This window comes from Tursiops truncatus, chromosome 1 (assembly GCF_011762595.2).
Source record: "Tursiops truncatus isolate mTurTru1 chromosome 1, mTurTru1.mat.Y, whole genome shotgun sequence".
Taxonomy (NCBI): domain Eukaryota; kingdom Metazoa; phylum Chordata; class Mammalia; order Artiodactyla; family Delphinidae; genus Tursiops; species Tursiops truncatus.
In genome coordinates this window covers 41,688,561-41,716,068 of record NC_047034.1, presented here as the reverse complement: position 1 = coordinate 41,716,068, position 27,508 = coordinate 41,688,561, and the positions used below count along the sequence as shown (strand labels likewise).

Sequence of the window (27,508 nt, the reverse complement as noted above, 5' to 3'; positions counted from 1 at the left end):
ACTTGTGTACACCGATCTTATCATTTTTATCTGTAAACTATCGAAACCACTAAGAAGAGTTTAAAATTGAACTGTATAAGGTGTTCATGGACTGTCTTTTGCAAAGCTTCTGAATGGTGATTAGAGAAATTTTTGTGCAAAATCAGTGAAGATAGACCTAAAGGGAACTTTGCTAATGAGACACCCTCTGTGGACAGCTGTGTACTTATCAGCACACACACCTGGGCCACTCTCGCATGGCACCCACGTAGAGAAGGATTATAATTCTTACTGGCTTTCAACAGCTAACAGCAGTCAATTCTGCAATAGGAGTTTTGTATTAATGGGCAGCAAAGCCAGAAACAGAGGATCTCTAAGTCTGAAAGTGTTACACTAATTATGTAACTTTTGTCAATTTCAGGTTTTACTTTCTCTATAGGAATTTTGAATCTGACCTGCTACCATGTTTCAGGAAAAGAGGAGCATCCACAGGGTTAGTTTCACTGGTAAAATTTCAACATATTCAACTAATGGTGTCCTGTGCTACTCTTCAGTGAACAACATTATATTAAGTTGAACCATATGAAACTGCTGTTTCTGTAAGTCAAAAACAGTTGAATATCAGCAATTTCATATGGTTAACCTATGAGAATAATGGAGAGCGTCCCACCAAGCATGAACCCCTTTGAGCCAGGAGAAGCTATGCCGTAGCAATTCATGCCACATTTCCATTATAAAATAGAATAGCGTTAAAGAAATTAATATTATGCTTGCCCTAAGTATTGCTTTTTAATAAATCTCTCTAGTGAAGTGAATTTCTGAGTTAGTGTTAAGGCCATGGCCCAAGTTTTTATTTCACCTTTCTCTTTAATAATTAGAACTCAAAGCCACCGTTACAGTATGCTGATGGCAACATAGAACATGAGGAGAGGAATATCCAGAATGAGAACTTGCTGATCTGAGGGAAATCCACTATTGAGGTAGGTATGGAGAGGATAATTCAGTGGTCCAGGAACATTGATGGGGTAAGAGAACCTCGGTCCTAATTCTGAAAAATGTTGGCCCCAAGATATCTGATCAGTTGCTTGGAGTATAACAGCAAGGCATTCAGAGGTGGGTCAAATGCTATGAATTGAGCTGGCTTTTTGTTTTCACCCAGGAATCTTTCCAAGGGTGGCTGATGTATATGGTTAAATCTGGAGGTAGAGGGGAAGGATATAAGTCCAGAAAAGAGATGGATAAGAGTAAGGTGGGGTCTTATGCCTTAGCTGGGTTGAGGGTTTGGCTTCTGGTCCTAGAACAGGAGTCCTCAGCAGAGCAAGCAAACAGAATTAAGGCTTCTTCCTCTTAAGTTGAATTACTTAGGCAGATACCCGTTCTAAGTTGAAGCCAACACAGTAGGGATGTTCAGCTAGAACTTCAGAGCTACTCAAGCATCAGAATCTTCCTCAGCAGATTCAGGGCCCAGATAATTTTTGGTTGATAAAGAGACCTGGAGGGGAGACCTGAGACCGGATAGATGGGTTTGGGTCACAGGACCCAGAGCCTGAGAGAGTAGGTCAGGTACAAGTCTACTGGACAAGAGACTATTGTTTGCAGCCTTTCAGAAACAAATAGGCTGGAACCTGCATGTGGAAACCATCAATAGATCCAGTTGTGAGGAAACCAGGAAGGGGCTGACATCCTTGGTTCATATTCACACAAAGTCTCAGTTTTGAGATGCACTTGGTCAATTTTTTATTGAGTTATCTACCATGTTCCACATAACAAATTAGTTTCTTTAATTCCTTTAATTCTCATAACAACTTCATGAGGATAGTTTAATTTCAATCTTAGAGAAGACAGAGAATATAAGACAAGATAAATTATTGGGATAATTATTTTTATTGGAATAATAATTGTTGGAACTCAAACCCAAATCTTTTTTTTTTTTTTTTTTTTTTTTGCAGTACGCAGGCCTCTCACTGTTGTGGCCTCTCGCGTTGCAGAGCACAGGCTCTGGACACGCGGGCTCAGCGGCCATAGCTCACGGGCCCAGCCGCTCTGCGGCATGTGGGATCCTCCCAGACCGGGGCACGAACCCGTGTCCCCTGCATCAGCAGGCGGACTCTCAACCACTGCGCCACCAGGGAAGCCAGTCAAACCCAAATCTTTATGTTTCCACAGAAGGAGGTGTATTTGTTTCCTATTGCTGCTGTAACAAATCACCACAAATTTAGTGGCTTAAAACAACACACGTTTACTCTCTTACAGTTTTGGAGGTCCAAAGTCTACAACCAAAGTGTTAGCAGGGCTGGTTCCTTCTGGAGACTTAGGGGAGGGTTAGTTGCCTGGCCTTTTTTAGCTTCTAGAGGCCTCCTGCATTCCTTAGCTTGCGGCCCCCTCCTTGCATCACTCCAACCCCTTGCCTCCGTCTTCACATCTCCTCCCCCTGATTCTAATCCTCCTGCCTCCCTCTTATAAGGACTCTTGTGATTAAATTGGGCCCACCCAGCTAATCTCCTCATCTCAAGATCGTTAACTTATCACATCTGCAAATTCCCTTTTACCATGTAAGGTAGATAATATATTCTCAGGTTCTAGGGATTAGGGGTAGACTTGGGCATGGGGCAGCCTTATTCTACCTACCACGGGAGGGAATGGAGGGAAGTGCTTTGAGCTGGTGAGGTAAAGGTGGTCAGACAGAACGGAGAGTTTAAACATTCTCTGAGGCTGATGCAGGACAGGAAGAGGGAACAGAGAACAGAGACAGGAGTCCCTCAGCATACAGGAACTTCAGGGGGGGATGGCTGCAGGACACTTGTTCTCAGTGGGGAGGGACCTCCGGCATAGTGATCTCCGAGCTGCCCAGAGCAGCAGGGACCACAGACAGATGGCAGGACCAGATCTCAGCAGCAGTCTCTTATAGCGAAGGAAGGGCCGCAAAGGTGATGACCATCATGCAGAAATGCCCACCTACTCCTCTGCCATTCTAGAAACATATAAGTCAGGATTCTCATGTGACCTCATAGAGCAGGGGAAAGGGTCCCCCAAATGATTGAGATTGACTATCTGGTTGGGTTGACCAGTGGGGACTGAGACAAGATTAAATATAATTTTAAGAGTTTTTAAGGGAATGTGACATTGAAACTTCGTACTGGTTTAAAGTCATAACTTTTGGAGTTACAAACTTTTGCCATTGCCACAGATAGTGGACGGGCAGGTAAAGGCAGACAGCAAAGAGTTTCCTGCCAGTGTGCTCCAAGCGACCTTTATAGCCAGGAGGAAAGATGAGGGACATCTCACTTCCAAATGCTCCTTACTCAGGGTCTAAACCTAAATCAGACACCCTGCTAGTTAGTCAGCCTCCTTCGATGGCAGATATTATCTGAATAACAATAACCATATTAATAAGCATATCCACCAGGGGGGATGAAAAGGTGGCAGGGTATTCCCAAGAGGAAAATTAATTTCTTTTTATAATCCGCTGTAGTTTATTTCACATATTTATGACCCGCCCAGTATGTTTTTTCTTTATGACGAGCCATAAAAATGACAAAATACATTAGCCAAGTTCTTCATTTCTGCTAAAATGACCATATTCAAAAATAATAACAGAGACTTGTATCAGCGATGCAAAAGATGCATGAAGTAATTGGGGCTTAATTTGTACACAAACTGTCAAGGCAGTTTTCCTCACGGCCTGCATCTTCTGAATTCATTAGTCTCTAATTACGGCCAGTGGGGACCAGCAGTTAGAAGGTTAAAGAGGTTCTGACAGGCCTAATCATTGCTCAGGAAGCTGAAAATGTATGCAAAGTCTCAGCAGATGGGGTGAGAGCAGCTTCTGCCAAGTGATAACTGTTATTCCTTTGCACCTCCAGAGCTGTCATCCTAACAGGCACATTTTAAATTTATTAATGCTCTGGTTACAATGCATACACAGTCTCTAATGGTATGTCACTCTGAGTATATAAACTGAGCAATTAACACATATTACCTGGTAATGGTAAAATTATTTGTTGCCTGTTTGATTTTTTTTTTTTTTTTTTTTTTTTGGTTGTCTCCTATTCCAGTAAGAATTTTCCCAGGAAAAGCTTCCCTTTGTTAAACTGGAAGCAAAGCTACATTGTAGATGAATTTCTCTTTTTGATATTATAAGCAAACTGAATGCCTATGGCCATGCTTTACTCAACCTGTCCCATCCATCACCAGATTCAGGCCTCTCACCTCAGAATCTAGTAGTTAAAAACAATTCGGGTGAGAGGCTTGGTCAGACTTTTGGGAACAGGCAGAGAAAGTCAATCTTTGATAAAATGACCCTTTAAAGTGAGAAGAAACCCAGGGTCGTATTTCTCATCTGTGACTCGATATTAACTCCTAGAAGGAGAGATGATGTGCGCATTGCAATTTCCAATTCAAAAGTCATCAATATCTTATCCTTCTTTGGTGGTCTCCCTGACTTTAATCCCGATTGTTTTAAAGCTAACTAATCACCAGTAGGACGTGTGTGTGTGTGTGTGTGTGTGTGTGTGTGTGTGTGTTTTAAATAAACGAGGTCTCTTGTCTTTCCTGTGACTATACCCATGACATGGGAAGGGCCTTTAATTAAATGCAGCACTTAGCTCACAATTGTTTGCATGTAGGAGGCTGCAGAAATGGAGACAGCTGGAATGGATAGTCCCTAAATTGTAGGCTTTATCAGGACTACAAGATTCATCAGCGGTCCTAATAGCATGAGAAGGTGTTAATCTCAGCCACAGAGCAATTATCCGTCCAGGGACTGACCGCCACTCTCTGCATCCACCAGTCTATTTCGCCTAATTGATTTGCACTGTATAGAAGTAATATAACAAAAAAAAATGTTGCAGAGACTTTATGTTAATTAAAAACTGTGATTACATTTCCCTACTAGGTGATCCATTTAAGATTTTTATACCATACAGAAAAGACATCAAACTATTAGATAATAAGTTTTCTTTGCCTGAGACCAAATAACCCATCCATTGTGGTTCCTTCACTGGCTGGAAGGATAGCCCTGGTTGATTAACACACCTGAGCTGTGTGACCTCGGGCAAGCATCCTCATTTCTCTTAGCCTCAGTTTCCTCATCCCCAAAGTGAGAAGTTGGGCTAGACAATCTCTGACCTCTGCAATCTTTTCCAGTCCTGAAAGTCCACAATTCTATCAAAGTCTACAGGGCTGTGTAGCCAGGAGAGGATTCTACCATTGAACCAGAGCACGAGTCAGGAGTAGGTCTGGTCTTTCATCTTCCACTTCCCGTTTTCAACTTGGAAGTTTAATCTGGTTTCTGACTATCCTGTTTATTTATAACTTTTTAGAACATGTGCACAGTGGATTTTTCCAGGCTCTTTGCTGTATTTTTGCTATATGATATATCCATTTATTTCTGGAGATTTAAAAAAAAATTGTTTCAGCATCTCTTTAATGGGAAATCCAGTGAAGAGAGTCTAGACATGCTTGCAGGGTCAGCTTACTTGTGTGATGTGGCACCGCAGGGAGAAGGGACTTCCTGGGGGCTCTGTGAACTGTGCATCTGTGCGGTCTGCTCACGTGGCCACACCCATGCCTATAAGAGTGGCCTCAGTCTGTGTCACTAGTCAGCCAACTGGCCTCCTTGGGCATCGTTTCCCTGCCTATAGAGTGATAGTGCTGGATGGACTTTTCCCAAAGTTCTGTTTCAGCATTTGATGACTCATTCATTCTGAGAAAAAGGAATTTCCTTGAAATTAGAGCCTTAGAAGCTAAATGGTATTTAGAGGAACCAGCAGGTAGAGGGAGAAAGACGGGTCCTGAAAGCCATTTACATGAGAAAAGTTTACCTGAGAAAGCCTCATCATTTTGTGGATGGCAAGTCATGCTGTGGGGCATGACATTCTCCAGGAAAAAGAAAAATATTGGTTAATATTATTAGCCAAAGTAAAAAAGACAAAAAAAAAAAAAATGAGCCTTGGCATTTATCATCCGCTTGCGAGCCTCAGGGCGGCATTTCCTCCTTCTTTCGGTGTGTTATCTGACTTGCTTAAACTCTCCTAGGAGTGGCACTGCCGCTCACTCTGCTGTTAAGATGAAGGAAGCGTGGTTGGGACTGATCGCTAACCCTTCTCTGGGAACATTCCCATCATTTTGTAGATGATGTTTCCCAAAGAATGAACCACCTACATCAGAATTCTTGAAGGGTTTGTTAAAACGTCAGATTCCTGGGCTCTACCCCAGACCCATGTACCCAGAACCCCAAAGGGATAGACCATGGGAAACTCCATTAAAAAAAACAAAAAGCTGCTCAGGTAATTCTTATCATAGCTGAAGTTGGAGAATCACAGTTCTAGAAGGCGGAAGGCCAGGCTGTTTAGTTCTTCCCTCTAGGAATAGTGCTCTTTGTTTCACACTCGTTGTGACGGACTTATAGCCTCATAGAGAAGATAGAGTCCCCAGCAGCGAGGTTGTTCCCGGGGGCGAGGTCACAACCATAAGCTGGAGGTCAAGGTTGTTACGGAAAAGCCCTGTTCTGCCCAGAGACCCCATCCTTTCAGCATAAGACTCTCTTCCGTAATCAGAGCCTGGTGGCCTTTCTTGATCTGAATCACTTTTACCCAGAGCCTTAGTTGTCAAGCTTCAGCAGGCTTCAGTTGTAGGCTTTCAACAGCATGTGAGGGTCCAAGAAAAATGGTCCCCAGCCCCTTGCCCTGACACTTACACTGCTTTGCCCACATACATCCAGTGACACACATGCAAAAGGCCCTCAGTCACTGCAAGTCCTGGAAAGGTAACAACCTCAGAGTCACATACAAATGACCAAAAAAACATATGAAGAGTTATTTAACCTCACAGTCTGAGAAACAAATAAAAATAACAATATGTTATTTTCAGACCCCCAAATTCTTCCCAAAAGAAATAAAAATATACTCACACACAAAAATAAATAAATAAAAATAAAGTCTATGTGTTGATACTAAAATGACCAACCTTAGCATTACCTTATCAAGAAAGGCTAGATTTTCCTAGAGATTATCATACTGAGTGAAGTAAGTCAGAAAGAGAAAGACAAATATCATATGATATCACTTATATGTGGAATCTAAAAAAAAAAAAAGATACAAATGAACTTATTTACCAAACAGAAACAGACTCACAGACTTGGAAAACAAACTTATGATTACCAAAGGGGAAAGGTTTTTTTGGGGAGGAATAAATTAGGAGCTTGGGATTAACACATATACACTACTACGTGTAAAATAGATAATCAACAAGGACCTACTGTATAGCACAGGGAACTCTACTCAATATTCTGTAGTGATCTAAATGGGAAAAGAATCCGAAAAAGAATAGATATGTGTATACATATAACTGAATCACTTTGCTATACACCTGAAACTACTACAACATTGTAAATCAACTATACTCCAATATAAAATAAAAATTAAAGAAATAAAAAAAAGAAAGGTCAGATTTTGCCTAAAGAGAATTTGATAACTGGGCTAAGGTAAATATTTTATGCACATTTACATGGAACCAGTGATTACTTGTCTTTAGGGATGTAATTTTTATTTGTGCTTCAAAGGTTTAACATTAGCTGGACTTCTATAGCTGGTCAACTTTAAACTGAACAGTAGTCAGATCTTAAGGTTTAAAAATTATAGTGTGATTCTCAATTTCTTGTTTAATTAATTTGTATTAATTTCTACATCTTAAAAATAGATTTTTAATTTTCTTTCTCCTAAAGATGGAGATATAATATATTAATAGTTTTCTGCCTTCTCCAAAGAGCCCATCATAGTCCTGGGCATTAGTTATTGGTCAATAAGTAATTTTAAATATGACCAGTAAGGTGATCACACACCTCATGAGAGATGGTGAACATATCTGGGTAACAATGAAGTTACTATACAATCAACCCCTTCCCCCATCACATATTGTGATGAGTTTTTCAGTTCATGAGCTTTGATTAAAATGTAAGAGCCAGGTTATATAGGGGACACTACTGCTTATTTTTGTTGAGATTGCTGGCAACCATTCCATGAAGAGCAAAGGATTTTTCCTGATAATATTCCACTATAGGCTCTTATTAAATTCCAGAATATGGGCGCTACATTGGATCTCAGAAATCATGTTCTCCGTGCCTCATTTTGCAGTTGAGGAGATTTCTGAAAGGTACACAGTCCCTTGGTGCTTAGCAAAGGGTTCACCAATGTCCTGGGTCATTGGACAGAGTGATGGGGCAGAGTCTGGGGTACAGACAACTTACTCCAACCTGGACAATCCAGTGAAAATAGGCTGGGGCTGGTACTGACTACCTCACAAGGCAGAGACAAGAGCATCTCAGCCCTGGCTCAGCTTCCATCCAGCCTGGGGAGCTCAGTGGGGCAGAGGCTTGCGATTTCTTAAGCTAATGTTTTCTCTCTCTCATGTCTTCTATTTATCCACATGTTCTCTGGGAGACCTGCACTGCCAGTCTGCCTTCAAACCTTTCTGTGTCCACATCCAGACCAGCAGCTTTGGCACATAATATTGAGTACTGGTAGTCTTTGTTTCTAGTGCTGTGAAAGGTGAGTCCTATCTAGCTGTGAGGAGGAGACCCCAGCGTCGCCCCTGAGAGCCTTTGGTGAGTCCAAGAGAAGAGTGACATGGACGTGAAACTTATTACTGATGCTTCAGAGGTTTAACTGTAACCCAGGAGTCTTGCTTCCCCAGATGCCCTACAACTCCTTTTGAAATCAGTTCCGTTTATCTCTTCACTTGCTCTCTTACTCGGAGAGGCAGCCTTCCCTAGCCCCTATCCTTTTTCTCTGGTCTGGCCCTGCAGGGGAGGGGACAGGGGCCTGCTGGGGGCCGGGCCCCAGTGTCTCGTGTCCGTCGTTCCTCAGAGAGAAGCAGCGGGTCTCCAAGCAGCCCGTCCGTACCACTGGCAGGAAGGCGGGAGGTGTACATCCACACGCAGGCCTGGGGGTGCCCCATTTCTTGGCAGTGCAGACGCTGTGATGTTTTCAGAAGGCCTTCTTCTTTAGGTGCTACCTGTCAGGCGAGGGGGTTGAGAACCTGAGGCCTCAGGACTCCAGTTTACCAGATGGAGTTGAGCTGACGCATGAGGCTGGGGGTGAATTCATTGCTACATGGCTTCTGGTTGTTCACTTGAGGGTGTGAGGTAAACACACGTCCTTCAACTGGGCTGGGGACGAGGGTCAGCAGAGAGGGATGCAGGGTGCCCTCACAGGAACCTGAGGGAACAGATTCTCATCATGTCACTGACTCGCTTACATTTTTGGTGGAATCACATCCCCTCAGGAAGCACAGGATCTAGAGTCTTTCTCACGGGTTGTCCTTACTGTTTGTTGCCCTCGACTTTATGGGATTCTTACATCTAGACAGGTGTGAGTGAGATTTTCTATGGGTAGTACTCATAAGAGACCTTTCCCAGAACTAAACATCTCAGAGACATTTGGCCTTTTCTCTTACTGGCTGTGTGAACTTGAAAAGTTACTTCATCTCTTTTTTACCTGGGTTTGTTCATCCGAGTTGGGGATCAGATGTGTACTTGCTTCGTAGGGCTGTTAAGTCATCTAAACGAGATAAGGTATGTAAACAGTTTAGAATAGTGCTTGGGACATATATGATCTTGTTAAAATTCCGATTGTTTCTGTCATTATTGGTGCGTGATTTGTGTGTGGGTGTGATGTGTACGGTACGATGTGTGATGTGGTTGTGACTTGTGTATGGTTGTGATGGCCAGCACCAAAGGTGTCACAGTCCCTGCATGAAAAGCCAAGTCTTCGTGTTTTGGTTAATTCCACATCATTATTCAACTGTTGGCCCAGGTTGCCAATTATCAAACATATCTTGAGCTCTCATAAGCTAGAGAGCTGGGGGCCTTGCACATTCATTCACCAATTCATTCATCCATTTAACAAATACTTGAGTGTCTACAATATGCCAAAAAATAGGACAGTGCACTGACCAAGCCAACAAAAATCCTTGAGAATACAGATTCTAGTTGGGAGATAGACACATAAACACATAATTATAAAATATACTATCCGGTGGTAAATATATGACATAAAGCAGCGTCAAGGGATAAGTATTACCTGAGGATGAGATGACCTGGGAAAGCCTTTCCAGAGGAAGTGATGTCTGAAAAGAGGCTTGAATGAGTGGAGTGAGGGTGTTAGAGGCAGAGGGAATAGGAGGTACAAAGACGTTGACTGACAGCTGAGTGAAGAAGCCAAAGGAGATGGAGGTTAGAGAGACAGGCAGGGGCTGGAAAATAGACATGGTAAGGAGTTTAGATTTTATTCTGAGTGTGATGGGAAGATATTGGAGGATTTGGGGTGGGGAGGGTGGGGAGAATTTCATGATATGACTTATGCTTTGGGAAGATCATGGTGATGACTGCCGAACACAGAGTAGATTATAGGGGGTCCAAGAGTCAACGCAGAAACCAGTTAGGATGCAGTTACACAAATCCAGGCAACAACTCCAGGATGATAGGAGTGGAGATGTGAGAAGGGAGGTTAGAGCTAGTAGAATTTAATTCTGGAGCATGTGAGAGAAAGAGAGGAAGTGAGGATGCCTGCTAGGTTTTTGATCTGAGCAATTGGAAGAGTGACTTGTTCTTAGCTGAGATGGGAAAAACTGGGAGAGAACCAAATACGGCAGGGAAGCCTAGATTCCTGCTCTGAACTGCTTTGGTGAGTGTGGAGATGCCTATTAGACATTTAAGAGGAGGCGTCAAGTAAGCAGTTGGATAAGTGAATCTGGAGCTCAAGGGGACAGATATGGACTTGGCAGTTATCATAGACTTAGCATTAGGTGGGACCAGTGACATTTCCATTTTCGTAGGTGAAGAAGATTGAATATCAGATGTTTCTTATGATGCAACCTGGTATTTAACTCCATGAGTGAGAGAGATGACAAGGGAAAGTAGAATAAAAGAGAAAAAGTCCAAGGACTGAGCCCAAGTTACTCCAAATACTAGGAATTAGGAAGAGGAGAAAGACCCAGCAAAGGAGTGTCCTGGGATGTAGGGAGAAAACCAGGAGTCCCTGGGAACCAAATAAAGAAAGCACTTCGAGAGGGAAAGATGGAGTGTATAGTGTAAAATGTTGCTGAGTAGTCAGAGGAAGGCACACGGGGGATTGTGAGACATTGGCCCCAGGGTCACCCAGTGAAAGTTCCTAACCATGAGGAACTGTCAGACCAACAGGGGCACTTCCTGCTGCACCCAGCAGTTTTTTAGTGCCCGAATGCAACCTTGATGTTTTCATTTTGGAGGATGGCAACTCGTCAAGAGCATGACAAACCTATCGTGAAGAGGCTCCTTCTTGAGGGCGATTAAGAGAAGTATTATCTTACATTCCTGGAATGATAATATTAAAGCAAATAAAATTCCCCACCGAGGGCAGCCTCTCCCCAGCTCCATGCTTTGCATGAAGCAGGTAACCTCCATCCCTGCCCACCCCTGTCATGTCTGAAGCCATATTTCCCCAGCAGTATCACATGTGCATTTCCTGTTCTTGATAATTTCACCTCCCAAGGCATGAATCATAAAAAACCAAAAATGATATCTGAGTGGCTCAGGCACCGTGGCCTCACTAACCTGCTGCCCTGCAGGGGCTAGCTTGGGAAGGAGTGATGGGGAAGGAAACAGGCAAGGGACAAGGTGTATTGCAGGGTATCAAGTTGACAGTTGTTGGTTAAGTTGTTTGGACCTGTGAGAGAAGTGGATTATAGAAATGGATACCAGAAGAGGGAGAGAAAATAAGGACTGAAACATAGAGGCAGTCTTGACTCTTTTCATATAAAAGGCAGCGGATTTCCAGGCAAATATGTGTTTATACCACATTTACTGCCACCAGTTAGCACAAGCAAAGAATGTTACTGTGGAGCTGGACTTTCGGTAAAACATTAACAGTCTTTTGTTTGCAGCGTCTGTTTCCTTCTGGGCTTCCAGGGGGGAAAAGGATGCCAGGAATAGGTGTGCTGCTCCCCTCCCCCTGAATGGTTCCCCCGAGCTCCTCTGCATTGTTCATTCATCCGTGAGCCCACTGTGTGCCCAGCACTGAGCTGGCATCACACAGGATTCAGAGATGAAAAATGCCACAGGGATCAGGTGGCAGACAAGTGAAGGTCTTAAAGGATAGCAGACTAAGAAGGGAAGATAAAAAGGGGGTAGCAATCTAGAGAAAAACTTAGAATGAGACTGACTTGAGTCTCCTATTTCTGTAGGGTTTACCCTCTGCAGGACCCCTTCTGCTCCTGGGTCATCTCAGGGGCTTGGATCTAAGACGAAGGTTAGAGACTGACTATGTTGGGCCAGAAAAAGACCATTTGGAGACAGAAATACTTGCCCTTGTGGGAAGGGTTTCTTGGGGGCAGGATTTCCAGGGACTCTCAATTCCCACTCTGCAGTTAGCTGCCTGCCTAGCTTAAATATAAGGCAACTCTCTACAGTAATTCGCTCTCACCCAAAAATGTCCTGTGAGATTCAGGTTCACAAAGGGAGGGCAGAGGCTGATGCCTCTCGCTCAGCGGTGATGGACACCTGCCCCCATCCTACTGGGTCGTGCAAATGCTAAGGTTCCTCTCTTGGGACATATTCCCCAAGATGCCAAAATCCACTGGCGTAGGTCTCTGGACCTTCTCTAATCAGAAATTTGGTTTCATGTGTTGGCCACAATAAAGTGTGGGAGGGAGGGGGCCCAGAAAAAATGATAGATTTCTAGGAGGCTCTCTGACAAAGTTCAGGCCCCCAGACCCTGGTGAGGGAGCCTTGTACTCCTTGCTGACAAAGCCACTTCACACCTAAGGGGAGCAAGACAGATGGGAAGAGACAGACAGAGGTTGCACTGCAGACTGTCTGTAGGCCATCTCTTAGTTCCATTTATTTTACTTTCTTCTGCTATTTCTTCTTCTTTCCTCCAGTGGAGAGCAGTCCTAGGGCAGTCTTAGATGAAGCTTTTTCCGGGAGGAAGGCAGAGTCCTCCTCTGCTCCAACATCAGACCCGTTTGAAGACACCTGAGGTCCCCAGATGCACTTGCTAAGGTCCCAGGAGAATGAGGGATAATTAGGAGGAATCTGGCATGACGAGGGCTGGGTGCCAACGTTCTTGCCCACACCAGTGCTGTCTGCTGTTGACTGAATGTGCCAAGCACATCGATTTAAATCCAGTTCTCAAGTAGCCCTTCTTGGGCTTCCCTGGTGGCGCAGTGGTTGAGAGTCCGCCTGCCGATGCAGGGGACGCGGGATCGTGCCCTGATCCAGGAAGATCCCACATGCCGCGGAGCGGCTGGGCCTGTGAGCCATGGCCGCTGAGCCTGCGCGTCCGGAGCCTGTGCTCCGCAACGGGAGAGGCCACAACAGTGAGAGGCCCACATACCACAAAAAAAAAGAAGCCCTTCTTGGCTTATCCACAAATTGCCTCCCATTCCTACTGTTCATCAGCATCTGCAAATTAGAGAACAAACTCTTGTTTGTCCAAATAGTTGCTAATCTACCTGCGTCCCACCCCAAAGCAGCTAAATGAGTATAAATGAGTCACTCATTTTAAAATGATTTAAGTTTATCAAATCCTATTTATCTCTTCTATATCCCAATTTGCTATAGAATTAGTGACTCCAAATGATAAGGTTTTAAGCTATAGTAACTTATCCCTTGAGTAGCAGCACCAGACTTGGCTATATTTCAGCGTTAATAACAACAGCAGCAGTAATGTTAATAATTACTAACATAGCTGAGTACTTTATATGTGCTGGGCATCACGCTCAGCACCTTACCTGTGTTACCTCATATAATTCTCACAAAATCCCCAAAGGTAAATATTATTATCTTCATTTGCATTTAAGGAAACTAATGTTCAGAAAGTTTAAGTCAACTAACTGAGGTCAAATAGGTGGTACTGCAGAGACCCCCTCTTAGGCCCCCACTAAGTTCCCTCAGTCCAGTGTTTCTCAGCGTGTGGCTCTTAAACCACTGAAACCAGAAAGATTCGGGGACTTAGTTAAACTTCAGATTCCTGGGCCCCTCTTACACCCAGGTAATCAGAATCCCTTGGAGGGTGGCCTTGGACCATGTATTTGTAAACGCATTCCCCAAGAGACTCCTACACACACCAAATTTTGAGACTCACTATCATCTCTGACTTTTGAGATATTTGAAACACACTCTATGATCTCAATGGCCAAGGAACTGGACATTGGGAAGGGTGTGGTTAACCCTAGGAGCAGAATTGGCCCTCCCCACCCCATGGAGCAGTGGAGAAGTTGGAGGCAGAAGACCTGTGTTTTAGTCCTTGTTTGAGCTTATGCTATTTGTTTAATCTCTCTTGGCCTCCATTTCCTTAGTTGTAAACCAAGAATGATACTTTTCTTTTCAAGGTGGTTGTGAGGATCGAAGGAGATAACGTATGTGAAAGTAAAATAACATTTAAATAGAAGAAAGTGCTCTATAAATGTATGTGACATTAATCACAGATTTGCCCAGAGTCTGGGGAGGTGACCAGGGTACTACGCATAGTGCTGGGCACTTTGTGTGGCTACGGAGAAGACGGAGGCAGCGGTGGACCCTCCCAAGGACTGCATATCTTGGGATCTATCTAACCTCCTTAGGAGAGGCTATTTCCTCTACAACTCACAGGAATTCACTCCCTGTAAGTCAAGGAGGCACACTTTCTGTTGGTACTGGGCCTCACCTACCAAGCTCTTTCACATGGGACTGAGGTGTGCTTTCTGCCTCAATTTCCCCCTTCTGGTCAGAGAAGACAAAATACCTCCCCCTCCACGGCCACACCCTCTGTTGGCACCATTTCCAGTAGCCAGAATTATTCAATGTTCTCTGTGTACCAGGATAATTATCACTTATTTAATCCTCACAAAAGTGCTATGAAGTTCCCACTTCAATGCGACCCATTTTATGGATGAGGGAACAGACTTAGGGAGTTTAAGTAATCTGCCCAAGCCAGTAGGTAGTAGGACTCCAGGACCCATGTTGTATACCACACTCCCAGGAAAGGATGTTAGGAGAAAGGTGTGTTAAGCTTTGAGCTGTTCTGAGGCCTCGGAAGGAACAGCCATATTTGAAAGCAACCTCTGTCTTTCCCTGTCCCTCTACAATGCGGCCTGAGTTATTCAATTAAGGAGGGAAATAATTGGCAGTGGAGAACGCCTCTAGCAGTGGTAATTACTTCCAGGGCCTTGTTGGAATAGTCAAGCTACATTTCAGCTTATGCTGTAAAACCTTAATTATAATATAAACAGCTGCCCTTCAGCCCTGTGGGGCAAGCTTCACCACCCCCTTCCTTCTCTGGCCTCAGCCCAGTGCCTCTCTCATGAGTGGTCAGGGAGGTCTAGGAGCAGAAAGGGGCTTTGGGGAGGAGGGGAACTAAAGTCTGCGTATGCTGTGGGGTTGGGGAGACTAAGCTACAGGGAGTCGCTGTCACGACCCCATCCCAAGTGAGGAGGCCAAAGGCAGCATCCCCATCTTGGTACCACTCACCTAGAGTCTCTCGGTGGGTAGAAGACCCCAGAAGTGAGCAGCCAGCGTAGTGCCATTTGGCTTGGATAGGGTTTAGCAGGGTATAGTGTCATTTTAGGGTGAAAGCTCTTCTCATTTACTTCTCTGTAAGGAAGAAGAGAGTCTTCCCTTCTAGATTCAGACTCCATGGCCATGCATGGGGCCCTATGGAGTGCCCAGCTCTCTCTAGGTTCTGTGCTGGCATGGTCATAAGTGATTCCTCATTTAAACTTCACAGCACTGTATACATGAGGAATTAACATCCCCATTTGGCTGTTGAGGAAAATGAGCTTTTGAATTTAATCAGAGATAAGGCTTGAAATGCAAATAACCCTGTGTGAGACAAGTTCAGGTAGGTTGATGGAAATTAGATATTTTTGTTCACGTAGGACGAGTACGTCACCACCAGGCACTGAGAGGGCCCAGGAGCAGGGTGCTGATGAGGGGAAGAGGACACAGAAACAAGAGAGGCTGAAGACACTGCTTTGCTGAGCTCACAGATTTGCCCATGACTGGCCCTGGTGCCCCACAAGGAGACGATTGGGTTTAGAACCCAGACTGAAAGGATCAGGAGTGAGCCAGTGTGGTGAGGTAGGGTAATCTGATGGTCTGGGCTCCCTCTTCAGTCTTTGTGGGCAAGATGGAAAGTGTGAGCTTCTCAGTGGTCTTCAGAGTAGAGTGAGCAAGATAATCTCCTGAAGAACGTGGATAATTATTCAAACTTCTATATTTTATCAATTCTTCTTCTTCTTTTTTTTTTTTTTTTTGCAGTACGCAGGCCTCTCACTGTTGTGGCCTCTCCCATTGCGGAGCACAGGCTCCGGACGCACAGGCTCAGCGGCCATGGCTCACGGGCCCAGCCGCTCCGCGGCATGTGGGATCTTCCCGGACCGGGGTAGGAACCCGTGTCCCCTGCATTGGCAGGCGGACTCTCAACCACTGCGCCGCCAAGGAAGCCCCTCAATTCTTCTTTTTAATTTCTGATTTCCATGTGTTTTATAATGGATATATGTATAATATGACATTTATCTAATTTATACACAAATAAGTATATGTATATTTACAGGATGCATGCTTCCAAGTTCAATAATATTTTACAACTTGGGATGTATGATCAAAAAGTTTAAAGTCTACTGGGCTAGATGCTAACATGCTTACTTGGATTTCTAGCTTTAAAAAAACAATGCTCAAGGGGTAATTGCTCATTTACTTTGCTGATGGCTTGGAGTGGTAATAATTATTACTCATGGAATATCTATGGCTTTGCTCCCTCATTTAACCCTGCAGAAGCAAGGTAAAGTGGTGTCCAGAGCATGAACGCTGGAGCTGGACTACTTGGATTCAAATCCCTGCTCAATTGTCTGTTGGCTGTGTGACTTGGGGTAAGTTACTCAGCCTTTCTGTGCCTCAGGGTCTTTATCTGTTGGATGGGAGCTCACAGACTCTAGTCTACATCATAGGGTAGCTATAAAGATTAGATGAGTTAATGCATGTAAAGAGCTTCTAACAGTGCTTGACCTAGAATAGCTATTCATATACGTTAAGTCAGCAAGGTGGGATAAGGAAAGAGAAGGAAATGAGGATTCATGGAGGTGAGTGGAGGAGCTGGCATTCCAGCTCAGGCCTGGCGGATTCCAAAGCACTTGTATTGGGACCCACAATGGAAAATATTCTAAGTCCTTACCAACAAACAGATCAGAAGATATATCTGCTTCTGCTTCTAAGATTCTGTGATTGTCATCCTCCTCTCTGCACCTGCCCTTGCCATGTCCCCGGCCAGCACAGAGGAAGGACAACAGTGCATTTCCCTCTAGTTGGAAGTAGTCCCGCAAGTTGGGACTCACTGCCATCAACCCCTACGGGTGTGCTACTCCAACTCCCTATGGCCCTCCAGAACTCCCCCAAATTCCTCATGGTGTCTTTGCTCCAAGGACCGATTCTAGAACCTTCTGGAATGCAAATCAGACAAGCAGGAGTATTTCAGAAAGGAAGATGCTGCAAAGGACTCCAGCAGCAAAGGGTGCGCTTCCACTGGGCACACTGGGAAAGATGTCTGGGCAGAAGGACCTGGGCTGGACCTCACAGCCGTGCCTCTTCCCTCTGGGGGTCCTGACAGCCCTTGAGAATGACACCCACGTGTTCAAATCCTGTACAAAATCTAGGAGCAATGTATCATTGCTCTAGAGACCTTGAACCCTTTTGGAAGGTTATATCAACTTAATAGGCACCTCAGATTGCTCTAACCCCAGCCTTTTCCCTGACAGCAGCTGCTGGGTGAGTCTGAGGTTCATCCCATCTGTAAAGAGTTTCAGATCCAAAGCTTCGAGGTAGAGGGAGTAGGAAACAGTGGTGGGCTGGAGCATTCTTCGCTATAGACTCCTAGAAGCAAACTTGCTGGTCGTGAGCCAACTCAGGCACTGCCCTAGACACTGGCCTCCTGCTTCCCTGCTTCCAGAACCATCTATGGCTCTATCTCCCCATTAACACCACAGAACAGATTCCCTGCCTGCCTGCCTCAGAAGGACATAGCCTTTGGGGATTTTCTAAGGGTTTTTAGTATAAACAGCAGTCAGAAGCTAACAGTAAGTAAAATGTCCAGAAATAAAGAGAAACTTGCAATGTTTCAGGACACTTTAAATGAGGCACTTGAAATAAGAGGCTTGCATTACGATCTAAATTAAAGTCCTTCAGTGGCTTTTTGTATTTTTTCTTAAATGTTAACCTGAGTACAACTTTATCTTCTCCATTCACTTCCAAGAAGTCCTTCTATAATGAAGAGTTGAAGGCTGAAGCCGACGCTTTCTGAACGTGGGACAGGCTTGCCGGCTCCATCTGGTCAGTTTTCTCTTGGTGGATGACGGGACAAGGGAAGCTTCTCTCAAGAGACAATTACAATAGTGTTTTAAGAAATCCTCAGCCAGTAGAAAGTTGCTTACACACGTATAAGCCTTCTCTCTGTGTCAGTTTCTTAACCTCCTAATCTCAACTGTCCAATTACGAGTTTACAGGCCTTTGGGGATGGCTGTCTTAAGTACATTGAGAGGAATGGTTATATTCTGTGTGAGCTAAAATACACAAGGCTGGTAGTAGGAAAAGGAGCCACCTATTAGATCTTTCATAAAACCCGTCCCTAAAGTAGAAAGAATAGTTCCCTCAAGACTTGCCCTATGGACTCCCTCTCACAGACTGGTTCATATTTATAAACCAATTTGTCTAGAAATAAATCTCTTTAACACACTCAACTAACTCCAAGAGGCGTGTCCCATGGGAAACAATCTTCTTAAATGAACTGTCTCAAGAAAGGTTTTAGCAGCAACATTGTCAGTCCTGGAAATTTTACCTTCAGGGAAAAAAATTATATATATATATATATATATATATATATATATATATATATCAGGGATAGACTGTTTGGAGACATAGAATATGCAGAGTTTAAAAACTGCCAAATTGAATTCAGATGCTTAAAAAAAATCATCATATATCTGGTTATGGAGTTGGCAGTGGAAGAAACAGATTTCTTGTACAAGCCTGAAGCTCAGTAATGGTTCATTTGACCTGAGCTAATCTGGTAATCTGGACAGGTTGGGTTTATTGTCCATCACAATTTCCTCCCATCCAGCCAGAAAACTGGGGCTGCAATCTTGAGATTTTCTTCTCTCCCTCCCTCCCCCCCTCCATTTGCACTTCCTTCCTTCCTTCCTTCTTTCCTTCCTTCCTTTTTCTTTTCTTTCTTTCTTTCTTTCTTTCTTTCTTTCTTTCTTTCTTTCTTTCTTTCTTTCTTTCTTTCTTTCTTTCTTTCTTTCTTTTCTTTCTTTCTTTCTTTCTTTCTTTCTTTCTTTCTTTCTTTCTTTCTTTCTTTCTTTCTTTCTTTCTTTCTTCTTTCTTTCTTTCTCTTCTAGGGTAAAAAAGAATACCCCACAAAAGTTAAAATGAAGTTTTAGGAGATGACAGCTTTCTTGATTTTGGTTGTTTGTTTCTTGGGAGGGAGCTTGTACACTCTCACCTCAAAAATGGAGATTTTTTTTATTACATATTTTTATTGAGATATAACTAACATACAATAAAGCTATCTAATTTACAAAGTTGTTTCGAGTCATAAGTTAAATAAGATTAAATCAAAAAAAACCATGCAAGGGGGACCTTCAAGATGGCGGAAGAGTAAGACATGGAGATCACCTTCCTCCCCACAAATACATCAGAAATACATCTATCTACATGTGGAACAACTCCTACAGAACACCTATTGAATGCTGGCAGAAGACCTCAGACTTCCCAAAAGGCAAGAAACTCCCCACGTACCTGGGTAGGGCAAAAGAAAAAAGAAAAAACAGAGACAAAAGAATAGGGATGGGATCTGCACCTCAGGGAGGGAGCTGTGAAGGGGGAAAAGTTTCCACACACTAGGAAGCCCCTTCACTGGCGGAGACAGGGGTGGAGGAGGGGAAGCTTTGGATCCATGAAGGAGAGCGCAGCAACAGGATGCAGAGGACAAAGAGGAGAGATTCCTGCACAGAGGATCAGTGCTGACCAGCGCTCACCAGCCTGAGAGGCTTGTCTGCTCACCTGCCAGGGTGGGCGGGGGATGGGAGCTGAGGCTCCGGGTTTGGAGGTCAGATCCCAGAGAGAGAACTGGGGTTGGCTGCGTGAACACAGGCTGAAAGGGGCTAGTGCACCAGAGCTAGCTGGGAGGGAGTCTGGGAAAAAGTCTGGAACTGCCTAAGAGGCAAGAGACAATTGTTTTGGGGTGCACGAGGAGAGGCGATTCAGAGCATCGCCTAAATGAGCTCCAGAGACAGGGGCGAGCCGCGGCTATCAACGCGGACACCTGAGACAGGCATGAGATGCTAAGGCTGCTGCTGCAGCCACCAAGAAGAAGCCTGTGTGCGAGCACAGGTCACTCTCCACACCTCCCCTCCCGGGAGCCTGTGCAGCCCGCCACTGCCAGTGCCCCGTGATCCAGGGACAACTTCCGTGGGAGAACACATGGTGCACCTCAGGCTGTTGCAACGTCACACCAGCCTCTGCCACCGCGACTCTCCCCACATGCTGTAACCCTCCCTCCCCCCGGCCTGAGTGAGCCAGAGCCCCCAAATCAGCTGCTCCTCAGCTGCTCCTTTAACCCCGTCCTGTCTGGACAGGGAACAGACGCTCTCAGGTGACCTACACACAGAAGCGGGGCCATATCCAAAGTTGAACCCCAGGAGCTGTGCAAACAAAGAAGAGAAAGGGAAAATTTTCCCAGCAGCCTCAGGAGCAGCAGATTAAATCTCCACAATCAGCTTGATGTACCCTGAATCTGTGGCATACCTGAATAGACAATAAATCATCCCAAAATTGAGGCAGTGGACTATGGGAGCAAATGTAGACTTTCTGCATCTAATTTGTTTCTGGTTTTATGTTTATCTTAATTTAGTATATTTAGAGCTTATTATCATTGTTAGATTTATTGATTTGGCTGCTCTCTTCCTTTTTTTTCCTTCATATATATAATTTTTTCTTTTTTCTCTTTCTGTGAGTGGGTATGTATATGCTTCTTTGTGTGATTTTGTCTGTACAGCCTTGCTTTTGCCATTTGTCCTAGGGTTCTGACTGTCTTTTGTTTTGTTTTGTTTTGGTTTTGTTTTTAGTATAGTTTTTAGCACTTTTTATCCCTGGTGGATTTGGGGTTTTTGGGTTTGTTTTTTTATTTTTTTTTTTGGTTTAGTTGCTCTCTTCTTTCTTTCTTTTTTTAAAAATTATTATTTTATTTTTTTGTTTTTAATAATATTTTTAATAGCTTTATTTTATTTTATTTGTCACTTTTTTCTTTCTTTCTCTTTTTTTCTCCCTTTGCTTCTGAGCCATGTGGCTGACAGGGTCTTAGTGCTCTGGCCTTGTGTCAGGCCTGAGCCTCTGATGTGGGAGAGCTGAGTTCAGGACATTGGTCCACCAGAGACCTCCCAGCTCCACATAATATCAACCAGCAAAACTTCTCCCAGAGATCTTCAACTCAATGCTAAGACCCAGCTCCACTCAATAACCAGCAAGCTACACAGCTGGACACCTTATGCCAAACAACTAGCAAGACAGGATCACAACTCCACCCACTAGCAGAGAGGCTGCCTAAAATCATAATAAGTTCACAGACACCCCAAAACACACCATCGGATGCAGTCCTGTCCACCATAAAGGCAAGATGCAGCCTCATCCACCAGAGCACAGGCACTGGTCCCCTCCATCAGGAAGACTACGCAACCCACTGAAGCAACCTTACCCACTGGGGGAAGACACTAAAAATAACGGGAACTACGAACGTGCAGCCTGTGAAAAGAAGACCCCAAACACAGTAAGTTAAGCAAAAGGAGAAGACAGAGAAATACACATCAGATGAAGGAGCAAGGTAAAAACCTACCAGACCTAACAAATGAAGAGGAAATAGGCAGTCTACCTGAAAAATAATTCAGGGTAATGATAATAAAGATGATCCAAAATCTTGGAAATAGAATAGATAAAATACAAGAAACGTTTAACAAGGACCTAGAAGAACTAAAGAGCAAACAAACAATGATGAACAACACAATAAATGAAATTAAAAATTCTCTAGAAGGAATCAATCGCAGAATAACTGAGGTAGAAGAATGGATAAGTGACCTGGAAGATAAAATAGTGGAAATAACTACCACAGAGCAGAATAAAGAAAAAAGAATGAAAAGAATTGAGGACAGTCTCAGAGACCTCTGGGACAACATTAAACATACCAACATTCGAATTATAGGGGTCCCAGAAGACAAAGAGAAAAAGAAAGGGTTGGAGAAAATATTTGAAGAGATTAGAGTTGAAAACTTCCCTAATATGGGAAAGGAAATAATCAAGTCCAAGAAGCACAGAGAGTCCCATACAGGATAAATCCAAGGAGAACACACCAAGACACATATTAATCAAACTATCAAAAATTAAATACAAAGAAAAAATATTAAAAGCAGCAAGGGAAAAACAACAAATAACATACAAGGGAATCCCCATAAGGTTAATAGCTGATCTTTCAGCAGAATGTCTGAAAGCCAGAAGGGAATGGCAGGACATATTTAAAGTGATGAAAGGGAAAACCTACAACCAAGATTACTCTACCCAGCAAACATCTCATTCAAATTTGACAGAGAAATTAAAACCTTTACAGACAAACAAAAGTTAAGAGAATTCAGCACCACAAAACCAGCACTACAACAAATGCTGAAGGAACTTCTCTAGGAGGGAAACACAAGAGAAGGAAAAGGCCTACAAATACAAACCCAAAACAATTAAGAAAATGGTAATAGGAACATACATATCGATAATTACCTTAAGTGTAAATGAATTAAATGCTCCAACCAAAAGCCATAGACTGGCTGAATGGATACAAAAATAAGACCTATGTACATGCTGTCTACAAGAGACCCACTTCAGACCTAGGGACACATACAGACTGAAAGTGAAGAGATGGAAAAAGATATTCCATGCAAATGGAAATCAAAAGAAAGCTGGAGTAGCAATTCTCGTATCAGACAAAATAGACTTTAATATAAAGACAATTACAAGAGACAAAGAAGGACACTACATAATGATCAAGGGATCAATCCAAGAAGAAGTTATAACAATTGTAAATATGCATGCACCCAACATAGTAGCACCTCAATACATAAAGCAAATGCTAACAGCCATAAAAGGGGAAATCAACAGTAACACAATCATAGTATGGGACTTTAACAACCCACTTTCACCAATGGACAGATCATCCAAAAAGAAAATACATAAGGAAACACAAGCTTTAAATGACAACTGAAACAAGAAATTACATCCAAAAACAACAAAATACACTTCTCAAGTGCTCATGGAACATTCTTCAGGATAGATCATATCTTGGGTCACAAATCAAGCCTTGGTAAATTTAAGAAAATTGAAATCACATCAAGCATCTTTTCCCACCACAGTGCTATGAGACTAGATATCAATTACAGGAAAAAAGCTGTAAAAAACAAAATACATGAAGGCTAAACAGTGTACTACTAAATAATCAAGATATCATAAAGAAATCCAAGAAGAAATAAAAAGATACATAGAAACAAATGACAACTAAAACACAACAACCCAAAACCTATACAATGCAGCAAAAGCAGTTCTAAGAGGGACGTTTATAGCAATTCAATCTCACCTCAAGAAACAAGGAAAATCTCAAATAAACAGTCTAACCCTACACCTAAAGAAACTAGAGAAAGAAGAACAAAGAAAACGTAAACTCAGTAGAAGGAAAGAAATCACAAAGATCACAACAGAAATAAATGAAATAGAAATGAAGAAAACAGTAGCAGAGATCAATAAAACTAAAAGCTGGATCTTTGAGAAGGTAAACAAAATTGATAAACCATTAGCCAGACTCATCAAGAAAAAAAGGGAGAAGACTCAAATCATCAGAATTAGAAATGAGAAAGGAGAAGTAACAGCTGACACTGCAGAAATACAAAAGATCATGAGAGATTACTACAAGCAACTATATGCCAGTAAAATGGACAACCTGGAAGAAATGGACAAATTCTTAGAAAAGCACAACCTTCCAAGACTCAACCAGAAAGGAATAGAAAATATAAACAGACCAATCAAAACACTGAAATTGAAATTGTAATTAAAAATCTTCCAACAAACAAAAGCCCAGGACCAGATGGCTTCACAGGCGAACTCTATCAAATATTTAGAGAACAGCTAACACCTATCTTTCTCAAACTCTTCCAAAATATAGCAGAGGGAGGAACACTCCCAAACTCCTTCTACGAGGCCACCATCACCCTGATACCAAAACCAGACAAAGATGTCACGAAGAAAGAAAACTACAGGCCAATATCCCTGAGGAATATGAATGCAAAAATGCTCAATAAAATACTAGCAAACAGGGCTTCCCTGGTGGTGCAGTGGTTGAGAGTCCGCCTGCCGATGCAGGGGACACAGGTTCCTGCCCCAGTCTGGGAAGATCCCACATGCTGCAGAGCGGCTAGGCCAGTGAGGCATGGCTGCTGAGCCTGAGCGTCCAGAGCCTGTGCTCCGCAACGGGAGAGGCCACAACAGTGAGAGGCCCATGTACCGCAAAAAAAAAAAAAAAAAAAAAAAAAAAAAAAATACTAGCAAACAGAATCCAACACCACATTAAAAGGATCATACACCATGATCAAGTGGGGTTTATCCCAGGAATGCAAGGATTCTTCAATATACGCAAATCAATCAATGTGATAAACCATATTAACAAATTGAAGGAGAAAATCCATATGATCATGTCAATAGACACAGAAAAAGCTTTTGACAAAATTCAACACCCATTTATGATAAAAACCCTCCAGAAAGTAGGCATAGAGGGAACTTGCCTCAACATAATAAAGGCCATATATGACAAACCCACAACCAACATCGTTCTCAATGGTGAAAAACTGAAACCGTTTCCACTAAGATCAGGAACAAGACAAGGTTGCCCACTCTCACCACTATTATTCAACATAGTTTTGGAAGTTTTAGCCACAGCAATCAGAGAGGAAAAAGAAATAAAAAGAATCAAAATGGAAAAGAAGAAGTATAACTGTCACTGTCTGCAGATGACATGATACTATACATAGAGAATCCTAAAGATGCTACCAGAAAACTACTAGAGCTAATCAATGAATTTGGTAGAGTAGCAGGATACAAAATTAATGCACAGAAATCTCTTGCATTCCTATAAACTAATGATGAAATATCTGAAAGAGAAATTAAGGAAACACTTTCACTTACCATTGCAACAAAAAGAATAAAATGCTTAGGAATAAACCTATCTAAGGAACCAAAACACTTGTATGCAGAAAACTATAAGACATTGAGGAAGATTAAAGATGATACAAACAGATGGAGACATATACCATATTCTTGGATTGGAAAAATCAAATTGTGAAAATGACTATACTACCCAAAGCAATCTACAGATTCAATGCAATCCCTATCAAACTACCAATGGTATTTTTCACAGAACTAGAACAAAAAATTTCACCATTTGTATGGAAACACAAAAGACACCGAATAGCCAAAGCAATCTTGAGAAAGAAAAACGGAGCTGGAGGAATCAGGCTCCCTGACTTCAGACTCTACTACAAAGCTACAGTAATCAATACAGTATGGTACTGGCACAAAAACAGAAATACAAATCAATGGAACAGGTTAGAAAGCCCAGAGATAAACCCATGCACATATGGTCACCTTATTTTTGATAAAGGAGGCAAGAATATACAATGGAGAAAAGACAGCCTCTTCAGTAAGTGGTGCTAGGAAAACTGGACAGCTACATGTAAAAGAATGAAGTTAGAACACTCCCTAACACCACACACAAAATAAACTCAAAATGGATTAAAGACCTAAATGTAAGGCCAGACACTATCAAACTCTTAGAGGAAAACATAGGCAGAACACTCTATGACATAAATCACAGCAAGAGCCTTTTTGACCCACCTCCTAGAGAAATGGAAATAAAAACAAAAATAAACAAATGAGAACTAATGAAACTTAAAAGCTTTTGCACATCAAAGGAAACCATAACCAAGACGCAAAGGCAACCCTCAGAATGGGAGCAAATATTTTCAAATGAAGCAACTGACAAAGGATTAATCTCCAAAATTTATAAGCAGCTCATGCAGCTCAATATCAAAAAACAAACAACCCAATCCAAAAATGGATAGAAATCCTAAATAGACATTTGTCCAATGAAGATATACAGATTGCCAACAAACAGAAGAAAGGATGCTCAACATCACTAATCATTAGAGAAATGCAAATCAAAACTACAATGGGGTATCTCCTCACACTGGTCAGAATGGCCATCATCCAAAAATCTACAAACAAGAAATGCTGGAGAGAGTGTGGAGAAAAAGGAACCCTCTTGCACTGTTGGTGGGAATGTAAATTGATACAGCCACTATGGAGAACAGTATGGAGGTCCCTTAAAAAACTAAAAATAGAACTCCATACAACACAGCAATCCCACTACTGGGCATATACCCTGAAAACCCCATAATTCTAAGAGTCATGTACAACAATGTTCGTTGCAGTTCTATTTACAATAGCCAGACTTGGATGCAACCTAAATGTCTGTCAACAGATGAATGGATAAAGAAGATGTGGCACATATATACAATGGAATGTTACTTAGCCATAAAAAGAAACAAAATTGAGTTATTTGTAGTGAGGTGGGTGGACCTAGAGACTGTCATACAGAGTGAAGTAAGTCAGAAAGAGAAAAGCAAATACCATATGCTAACACATATACATGGAATCTAAAACAAAAGAAAAAGAAATGGTTCTGAAGAACCTACAGGCAGGACAGGAATCAGGACACTGACATAGAGAATGGACTTGAGGACTCGGGGAAGGGGAAGGGGAAGCTGGGACAAAGTGAGAGAGAGGCATGGACATATATACACTACCAAATGTAAAATAGATAGCTAGTGGGAAGCAGCCGCATGGCACAAGGAGATCAGCTCGGTGCTTTGTGACCACCTAGAGGGGTGGGATAGGGAGGGTAGGAGGGAGACGCAAGAGGGAGGGGATATGGGATATATGTATATGTATAGCTGATTCATTTTGCTATAAAGCAGAAACTAACACACTATTATAAAGCAATTATACTTCAATAAAGATGTTAAAAAATTAAATTAAATTAAATTTTTTAAAAGATTAAAAAAAAAATCCAAAAGCATGTGAAAGTCCCCATACAATGTTCAAATGTTGATTGGATTATAAATATGACGTAACCACTGATGCCACTTTTTTATTTAAAAACCTTCACTGGCTCCTAATTTCCTACAGAACAATTTAAAATCTAAGGCTAAAACTTTAAGGTGATTAATAATTCAACCCCATTTTCCTTTCTAGTGTTATCTGCTACTACCACCTCTTATACACACCATTTAACAGACAAAAGTAGACGACAGGAAACTTTCCTGTCTCTCAGATTCGTCATGATGCCCCATGTCCACCTATCAAGGCCTTGCCTATCCTTCGAAG

At 42.6% G+C, this 27,508-nt stretch overlaps 1 long non-coding RNA gene across 1 annotated transcript; it reads left to right on the top strand.

The window, feature by feature from the left end:
• Positions 1 to 350: 350 nt before the first annotated feature.
• Positions 351 to 27,508, top strand: LOC141279163 (uncharacterized). The gene is made up of 5 exons (XR_012333048.1): positions 351 to 472; positions 858 to 959; positions 16,769 to 16,863; positions 18,240 to 18,316; positions 27,377 to 27,508. It is a non-coding gene; the product is annotated as an uncharacterized lncRNA (long non-coding RNA).